We start from the raw sequence: 10110 nt of genomic DNA, 5'->3' as shown, positions 1-10110 counted from the left end.
ATTTATTTGCCTCTTTATTTATTGGCATATGAGAGGATTTCCCCCTAGATTAGTGTTTGTCAAAAGTAGATATATATTTACATTATCTGTGGGGCTTGCCAATTGCAGAATGCATCTCTTACCCCAAGAGTTTCTTTGGCTGCATTGTCTAAGGTGGAATATTGGAATCAGCATTATTATGAGGGACCTCATACAATTTTGATGAAGGGAACCCTAGCACCACCATTTGATAAAAATAGCCCTAGTTCATAATTGTATTCCACATTTGTATTTTCTCCACTATGTTTATCTAGATATACTCTTATTATCATACCTAGTTTACAACATATAATCCACTTACCAGAAGGCAATATTTACATTTTCTGTATGCTCTCCGCATGACAGCTAAACTTAATTAAGTAACTGATGTCTCCAAACAAAACAATTTCTTTATCATATTTCAGTGTGCTAGTAAACCAAGAGCAAGATGAATGAATCAGTCAAAAGCCTTATTATAGCTATTTTTTATACTCACAAAATGGAAGAAATCAAAAAAATGCCAGAGGACAGAATTGCTAGAAGATTATGTTTCTATAATATTTTCTTTTAGTTATTAATGTTGAGAGAATAACTCAGTGATGATAAAGAAAATGTAGACTAAATCCCAGGAAATGAATTTTTTATTCAAGTGTGATCTAGATGTTAAATGATTAAATTGAGTGTCTCGGTAATTATTTCCAAGAATTCAACAGAAATTTCTGAATATATCACCCATGCATGATACTTTGGTTTTCAGAAGGTTATTTCCAACAGAAATGGTATCCAAGTGCTGGGTAAAGCCAAGAAGGCCTCTATCTAGGTTTACATTGAGTTGAGTTACTTCCTGCATGAAATACTTCCCTGATTCTTCCCCTTCCACACACACACAACTCTGATAAACAAAAACAAAAACTGAACATTCCTTCTTTGTGGCCTCAAATTGAAACTGAGCAGGACCCTGTGGAGATCCTGGGCACTAAAGCCTTTCTGTGTCCTTCATTTCTTGATTACAGGAAATAGGCTTCATTCAGCCTCCGTGACCTTCCCTGAGTTCCAACAGGCAGGTTCAAACAGTTGCTAATCGGGGAAGGGAGGGGATGCAGAGACAAGGGAGGAGCAGTCAAGAAACAGTAGTGTAACCTTGGGGCAGGGTCCTGGTTCCCTCTCAAGGGATACACATAACTATATATTTGAGCTGTTTTTCAGACTGAAACCCCCACCAGGAGGGAGAAGTTAACTATATGCTGCCCACAAGCACGTAGACTCCAGATGGGTTGGAACCAGAAGGTTGATGATGCTGACTCCCGATTACCTCCCCACCGACCAATCAGAATAATGTCAACGAGCTGATCACACCCCCTTTGAACAATTACTATAAAATTTCTCACTACCGCCTCCAGGTTGGTACACACAGTTTTGAGGGCATTAGCCTGCTGTGGCCCTGTTTGCCTGGCAAAGAAATAAACCTATTCTTTTTTACTTTACCCAAAACTCTGTCTCCAAGATTTAATTCTGTGTTGGAGTACAGAGGCCAGATTTTGCATTGAAATCCTTTATGTCAGAGTCTACCAGAAAATCTCAAGCTGTTTATGTTACTTCTTTATTTAAAAGTCTACATACTTGGACTAGAAACAACCAGGTCTTTGTGCCATTCACCTTGTATGGACATCATATGGCACAGTACATATAACAAATTATATACTCTATAAAGATTTGTTGACAGGAGTTGTGAGTAATAAAATGTTTGCATGGATTTTTATATAATTCCTTTTTACTACAAAGAGTAGTGAGTCCTGAATTTAATCCTACTTGCATTATTCATTTCACATTTTGAAATTTTTACTTTGAATAAGCCATTTCATCATCTCCAAAATAATATGTGAAAACTATATATAAATCTGACTTCTCATCTCTCAAAATAAACCAATAGTAATTTAGTATGAGAGCTTTGATTTTACTTGTATTTTTTTGAGAAAATTTTAAAATTAAATTTGTTTTGGGTGTATGATTCAAAAAAAATACATATCAAATTATGTCTCTATGCTACAAGGATAAACACTTATTAAATAAAGTTGATATTTCTAAAAGGGTGCAGATTTCCCCTTTAGCCATGGGCCTCCTGTGCACGTTTCAGACAATCCAGTGAACATTTGCATTGATTAAATTCTGAATTCCACATAAAAATATCCCTTCCTTTGTTCAATGTTAAAATTTGAACTGTAAATCATTCGCATTTAAATATCCTTCTAGATTTGGCCCTTTACCCGTCTCAATATCCATTTGGATGATCACCAAAAGATAAAAATCTCAGCAAAATGTTGCATATGTTGCTTACAATCCTGCTTAATTACTTTGAATCTGTAATTAAAAATTCAAAACAAAAATAAAAACCTGGAATCCATAGAAATACAAATCATAGCAAATGATATTTATGTCCAGTTTAGGATTTAGCATACATTTCACTCTGAATGACTAGTTGCTTTTCTTGAATGAGACACCTGCCTACATAACACACTGCATATAAGGACTGTAAGAGAATCCAGACTGTGAGCTTTGTGAAATTCACTGTCTGGGCCACTTCTTGCCCACTCACATGTTTACTGGTCCACTTGTTCCAAACGAACTAAGTTTTCAATGAGATAGAAGGAAGCAGAACAAGATTACCTTTTCATCAGAACAAGTGTGATTAGACTGGCTAGTTTTTAAAAAGGTAGACTAATTTAAAAGTTACTATACTTGCAGCTCCATTTACATAGACTAGTCTCTTTTTCTATATCTACTTGGTACATCCTCCATTGTATCTGTTCAGATATGAACTTAACTCCCATTGTTCCTTTTCATATCCAATCAGAAATATATCTACAACCTATTGAGAATCAACAGTATAACAAAATGGACATTAGGATAGCTAGGCTCCATAATTTTTTACTATAGGGGAGTGTTATTGAAACTTTAAAAATAATTTCTGTAGGAAGTACTTAATAAGCCTAAGAATAAATAACTAAATTTATTGAACATTTAAATAAAGCAAGACAGAGTCAGTTTCAAATATACTAAGCACTATAACTAACTGTTAAGCTAACGTGATTATTAACATTTCCTAACTAGGGACTTGTTATTAGGCTTTCTTTCAGTCTGAGAATTTAAGTACATTATTTAATAGAAGCTAATAAGCCTCACTGAGCTTTTCTTACATGACTGGGTTTAGAGAATTCCTCTGGGTGGGTTTGCTGTCCTTTCTCTTTCTGTTCTTTGCTCTTCCTCCCTTCCTTGGGCTGGTGCCCTGAGTTATGGAGCTTACTTCTTTCTCCTTCTGGAATCAGCTTCCACATTCCAGCTGCACTACACTATTTCATTCTGTCTGTGATTTAAGTTAGGGTTGTATGGCTTGAAGCTTATTTAATAATCTCGCAGGAAACACTGATGTTAAGGGGGAAAAAATAGCTTTCCGAACTTTCCCCCAGGAATCAAAACACATTTGTTCTTTATGGTGCTTTTATTTAAAAAAAAATTAAAATTTAAAATTCAGTTTCATTTGCACTAGCCACATTTCAAGTGTTCAATAGCCACATGTGTCTAGTGGCTACCTTATTCGGCAGTGCAGATATAGAACATTTCCATCATTCCAGAAAGTTTTATTGGAAAACATTGTTTTAGATAATGTATTACAATCGTTATAAATTACTTTTATAATCAAAATAACAATGAAGGTATTACACACTGGAGGATGCTTCCTTGCTCTCAAAATAAATTTAGACTGAAGGAAATCCATATCATGATTTACTTTATCTAAAAAATATGTATCATTAATGGCCTTCTATCCTGACATCATCTAACTGTTTTTTTAAATGAAGCACTTCTGTGAAATTTCTCATTCCAACCATCTAAAATACCAAATTTTTCAGTTATTCACCATGTTCTTTACTTCAGTATCATTGAGAACATCTATTCAACCAGAAGTGGGGAAAAAATTACTTATTTAGCAATTAATATTTGGCTGCATTCCTTTTATGTGTATGTGCACCAAGGAATGGTCTATGGGTAGGGAAAATGGTAGGAGAGTCATGTTTTGGATATTTTAGGAGGTTTGTCAAACATCACATACAAATATGAGAGGCTACAATTTTGGAAGCCCATGGGCCAGGCTGCAGATATCTATCCATCCATCTATCCATCTGTCTGTCTATCTATCCCTATCTATATCTCCTTATTTATTTTGGTCTGCACAGATCTGGGTCACCTGGGGGTTAACGTTTTAAAAATTAATTTCCTTCATATAAAATCTGGAAGATTTTTAAGAATATGGATGTTGCTTCTCTTAAAATATCAGATCTCACAATACTGAATCTATATTTTTGCAGGGCAGTTCAGTGGAGTCTGAGAAGCAACCTCCTCCTTTAGAAGAAGCATGTGCTTTGTGCTTTCTGACACATGGTAGCCCCCAACCCTCCCTACTGGCTACTGCAGACTAGGCTGCTGGTATATTGAGGTCACTGGCCCTAGCTATAGCATCTTCTGCTCCCTATGTGAAGAGCAATCAGAATATATTCTAGTTAGATGTGAAATTGCCCAAGGAACTAAATGATTTGACACAACAGAAATCAGGCAGTAAAAATTGTGTCCTGTCTCCTCTATATAATCAATATATCACCAACACTTCCACCACCTTCCATCAGTATCTTAATGGGGTTTACTGGCATTTATCAGAGTGGCTCATTGCTGCTGTACTACAGAGTATGTGCACACTAAAAGATATCTGTTAGATCTTAATACACAAAAAAGTCATGAGTTAATTGTCAAAACTATCCTTGATAATATGACACACAATAAAGCAACTTTAATTTCCATGGATCAATTTCTCATGCAATTGTGTACTTTATTGGAAAACCTTAATCAAATAAGTCATGCAATCTTAACAGGACTGCTGACTAGATGTCTGTGGAGCTATGTGACTCTTCTAAGACATATATGTGTCAATAAGAGAGTGAGACAAATATTTGTATGTGCTTGCTAAGATGCTTCCGAAAAACAGTTCTAAAAGGAGGCAAAGTTGTTTTGTGCAAACAATGTCAGTGAAATCTCCTGAGTCCTCCAAAGCAATTACAGCACTCATCTGTTTTCCTGTGTATTTGTTTTTGTGATTGTTGTTTTAAGCCACTCCTACTCTTCTAGAGTTACAGCTCCTTGGCACATAGTTCATTCTTCACTGGTGCAAATATATTAAGAAACATGGAACCTGTTGCAGAAAACACATGTGTGAACAAGGAATATTTCTCCAAGGTAAAAAATGTACAAAAATATTTTAAGTGGAACTGTGTAGAACATCTTGGATATTTCCAGTTCTATGTATTTTTGTTTATTGGTAATTGAAAAGCCCAAGCTTCTTTGCTTTCTCAATAATTTCTGTGCTCCTGTGGGCATAATTCTACACTAGCCAGAAGATCAGTTTCAGATTAGGATGAGTAAAAATGCCTTACATATGCAACACTATCAGGGTGTGGGCAAGCCCTCATAGACTGAAACCTCAGTGCTCTTGAGAAGTATTTTTTGATTAGCTTAATCTTTTTTATACTTCAGAGAAATTTCAAGTGAAGCAGTATGATCATCCTCATTTCAGAAATGAAGAGACTGATGCATAGAAGGAAAGCAATGTGTGCTAAGCCCCAGCACAAGATATTTGAGGAAAGGCTTCGGTTTCCAGTTTCAGTCTTTTGTTTTCCTAGTTCGATAGGCTCTGCTGCCCCCTCTAAAAATGAACAAGGGGAAGAGAGACTGGCTGAAAACTGCGAGAAGGAATGGCTCTGAATTAAGAGTTTCTGGGAGGAATACTGAGGAAACAGACCCCGCAGCTTTGTTGACTGACTCCGCAGTCCTGTTTTGCTCTGATGCTTTAACTCAGCCTTGCGGGCTCCAGCCATTAGCAGAGGGCATCGCCAGGAGGAGACTGGTGAGAGTATTTCGGAGGCACGCGCGCGTCGTGGCACGAGTAGCTTGGGTCATGACCAAAGAGCGAAGGATCCAAAAGTCAGCTAACTGGAGAGATCAAGATTTAGATTTGTCTTCTTTTGTTTTGTTTTTGTGACCCTTTGTTTTCTCCTTCCTATTCTAGCTTTTGCCCTGAGCAGCAGCGTACACCACCCGGGCTGCCGGCTTTTGAATCTGAATGCGCACTACCCAACTTGTAAACTGTCAACAGACACCAGTTCAGGAAATTGCAACCAGTTGATTGTGGGCAAACAGGATCTGAACTCGCTTCTCCTTCCCGTTGGAGCGCAGCGACCGCCCAGTTAGAGTTGCACCGGCGCCCTGCGCTCCAGCCCTGGCGGAGGATTGGTCTTCCGCGCGCAGTCGTGTGGTGCTTTTCCGTGGTTCTGCGCGGGGTCCAGCCCCCCACCTCTGCTCCTATAAGCAAAAAGGAGAGCGACTCCTGGTTGCAGTTCTGGGATTTTACCATCTCCGCCAAGCCGCCGGGCTTCTGCCTCCCAGGTCCGCCTCGAGCCAGCTCGAGGTCTCCTCTCACCCTCAGCGCCCGCAGCTGGGACTGTCCGCCCAGCCCTCGCCCTGACCTTGGCCCTGGCCTCTCCTCGGTGGATGTGGTGAGCCCGGCCCTCGTCCGGGGTCCGTCCGCGCCGGGCCGTCTCTCATAGGACTGAGGAGCGGGAGAATAAGGGAGGGGTTGGTGGAAGGTAGGAGTGGTGCGAACACCCAGAGTATCAAACTTGGGGGTGGCCAGTGGAGGTCGGGGGAGAAGAGAAACCACTGCAGGCGGCTGTGGGGACGCGCGAGGGTGCGCTGGGCAGGGTCCCGCTGCGCGCGTTCCAAGCCCTCCAGGGGGAGAGACCTGGACTCTCTTTCCAGCTCCATCGCACGGAGAATTTCCATCCAGCCTTCTCCACTGCGGGACCCTCGTCCCCCACCCTCCGGCCCTGTTTCTTTTTCCTCGAGGGAGGGATTCGACTCCCGCCTCCGGAGCCTCGGATCCCCACACGCTCCTCGGGCCGCGCAGTGCGGGGCGGGGCGGTGCCCTTGCGCTCTCCTGTGGAGGTGGGCTGCGGACCCCAGCGGCGCAAGCCTCCTAGCGGCTCCGACTGTCAGGCAGACGCTGCGGTCTCCTGCTCTCCCGCGCGCGCGGCTGCCCAGCACCGTCGGAGCGGACGGACTGGGCCTGCCTTTGGGAACCGCCCAGTGCCCTCTCCGGGTCGGCGGGCTAGATAATCATCAGACTGACAGGCGGCACACGTCTGGCTTCCACGTCTCAGCAGAAGCGCGAGGGCCGGGTCAGTAAGTTTAAGTCCTAACTGATTCACCTTCTGGTAATGAGAACACCCCAAAAGAAGCTTTTGGGTCCTTTGAAGAGGGATGGGGGGCTCCTCATGAGTGTAGGGGCTTTTTTCCCACACTTAGGCCGAAGATGAGCATTGTGGGTGAGACCATCCCTGTTTTCTACACTCACTGGAATATTCCTTACCCATTGAAGAGTCTTGACTATTTCCTTGACTCTTCTTAGAGAGAGGTAATTATCTTTCCAGAACAGCAGGTTGTTACTGCTCCTGCCTCTTTAAAAATCAAACACCTGTTTAGGGGGAAAGGTCATACTGCATTCTCCAAAGCTGTTCAAGAATGGACACATTCATGTAAGCGTTCACTGGTTCTGCACCAGAAGGGCTCACTCCCTGGTAGAAGCATATGGTGGACAAAAAGGAGGCAAAAGGAAAAGCTTTAAGGCTTTTGGAAATAAGGCCACATCGTGTAAACTCAGTGACACGAAATACACAGTGTGCTGTTTTCAAAGGCCAGAGGCTCAAATAGACAGAAGAGGTACATTCCCAATCGCCTTGGTGAATATTTTCAACTTTCTGCTTATCAGGCAAACGGTCATGTATTACATGCAACATTCTTGGATGTTCACACCCTCTCTCTCCAGGACTAATACATGTAGGGCATATGGCATATTTTCTGGGATTCTTCCCTGAGAAAAATTCCTGGAAAGTTTTGTGATTGTAAAGGTATTAAGTTTTTGCTAAGGCCAACCTGTGACAGTAAAAATACTGTTGCAAAAAACCCCACAAATTTAAATATGGAGTCAAAGCATAAACTGGTTTCCCACTTAGATAATTTGAAGTTCTTTGACTCTCTGGGGAAAATAAGTCCTGAAGCCATTTTCCTATCTACGAAGAAATAGTTCTATAGCAGAATCTCTAACGATTCACTCGTTCAAGAAAACTACCACTCACAGTTCTCCTTGAATGTCTTGAACAGTGTGAATGCCTCATTTTTACCTTATTTCATGGAAAGGTTTTTCCCCTTTTCTATTCATCTTTGAATTTTTGTGCTTTTGAGTTTTTACTCTGGCGACTCCCTCTGTGTACTCTCTTATCCTCTTCCACTTTTCCAGAAGTGCAGTCATAAAATTATACATTCTTTGGGTAACACTCTGACCTGGTTGAAGGCCAGTCGTGTGCTTGAGAACAGCTATTAGAATCCACATGCTAATACCCTGTAGATCAATAATCATTCCTGTAGAGAAGCTTGAAAGAAGGGAATAAAGAAAATGAGACTGAAAAGAAAAAGCAAAATAAGTTAATAAATCAAATATGCTCCTAATAACCGTCAACCTTGGGCTTGCTCTCAATTTAGTTTGCTGCAAACCTCAGACTCAGACCTTCTGGAGTCTCATTAGTTCTGTTAAAGACTTGTCAGGGTTGATTAATTGCGCTCTGTAGAGTCTCTTTCTTAGTCTAAGGGAAATGGAAGGGCCCATCAAATAAAACACTCCAAGATTTGAATGGTTAGTTTCCACTTTCTCTAATCACTAAAGAATGGAGGCAAGTGCAAAAGGCGGCGTGGGCTCTTCAGAACTTTCTATTTGAAATGTATGTAGAGAGAACGAGAATATATCAGTAAAGAAAATGCATGAGTACGTGAAAATCTCTATCATCTCTGTGAAAAGCAACTATTAGTGTGTGTGTGTGTGTGTGTGTTAAGCCCTTGGAGAGAGAAAGTTTCCTTGTGGTATGTACTGACTAACAATTTTTAATGTTCTAATCAGAGATTATATCTTGGAACAACTTTCTTGTAGAGGTGGTTGCCTGATTAAGAACAAGAAAATAAGCACAGAGATGTCATATCAGAGCAAGAATCCTATATAGGCAATTATCTTCAGTAAAGGAAAGGATCAAAATTGTTACTTCGTATTTTGATAACCTCAATTATTCAGTAAAATTGTGCTTTCCATAATTGTTAAGACTTAAGCAATGGATGGAAACAATCCAGACTGTGTCCTAAAAGACACAGCTGTGGTGAGGAGGCTGAAGGAAAACAACTGTGATGTGTCATGTGTTCCTTGCAGGATTAGAAGTGAGCACAGGTTGTTGAGTTAAGTGAATAGGGAGGGCAGAGAGTCATGAGAAAGGCTGATGTGTTGCTGGAATTGGAAGTAGTTTGGTATGACAGAGCATCAGATCTATCCTAAGATATCAGGAGAGATGAAGGCAGGGTTGAGTTCAAGGAAAGCTTTGAATGTCATACAGTGGAGTTGGGGTTTTCTTGTGTATGTCAGTGTTATCAACCTGTACATGCAGCAACTGTAGTGGGAGAGCAAATTAATGAAATCATATATACAGGGGCAGCTTAGCAGATCATGAAAAACAGAACCTATTCAAGAATGCAAAAGAGAAGGAATTTAATGCAGAAAATTGGTTACAAAAGTGATGGAAGCCAAGCAGAAGCCAAGCCACACAGGGATTAGCAAGAGCAAATAATCATTACTACCTCCAGATAGAGGGACACAGGGAAAAAGCGGTGTGACTGAATCCAGGGATCATGTGCTTCCACTGGAACCAATATCATTGCAGACCATTCCCGTGGGAGCCAGCCATAGAGGGACGGCTGAGACACTGGTAAGAGGAGAGAGGGAGGGAGAAGAGTACAGTGGCTTCTGGATTCTCCCTTCCTCCTGCCTCCTAGTTACCTGCCAGTGCCTCCTGTTGGCCAAGTGCAGCCAGCATCCCAATGTCCTGGGCGCCTGGAAATATGGTCTGCAAGAGTCATCCCTCCAGCATCAGGGGAAGAATGGAACTGAGCAAACAGGCT

This window comes from Hyperoodon ampullatus (assembly GCF_949752795.1).
Source record: "Hyperoodon ampullatus genome assembly, chromosome: 1".
NCBI classification, from domain to species: domain Eukaryota; kingdom Metazoa; phylum Chordata; class Mammalia; order Artiodactyla; family Ziphiidae; genus Hyperoodon; species Hyperoodon ampullatus.
Note: the sequence above shows the minus strand (reverse complement) of the source record.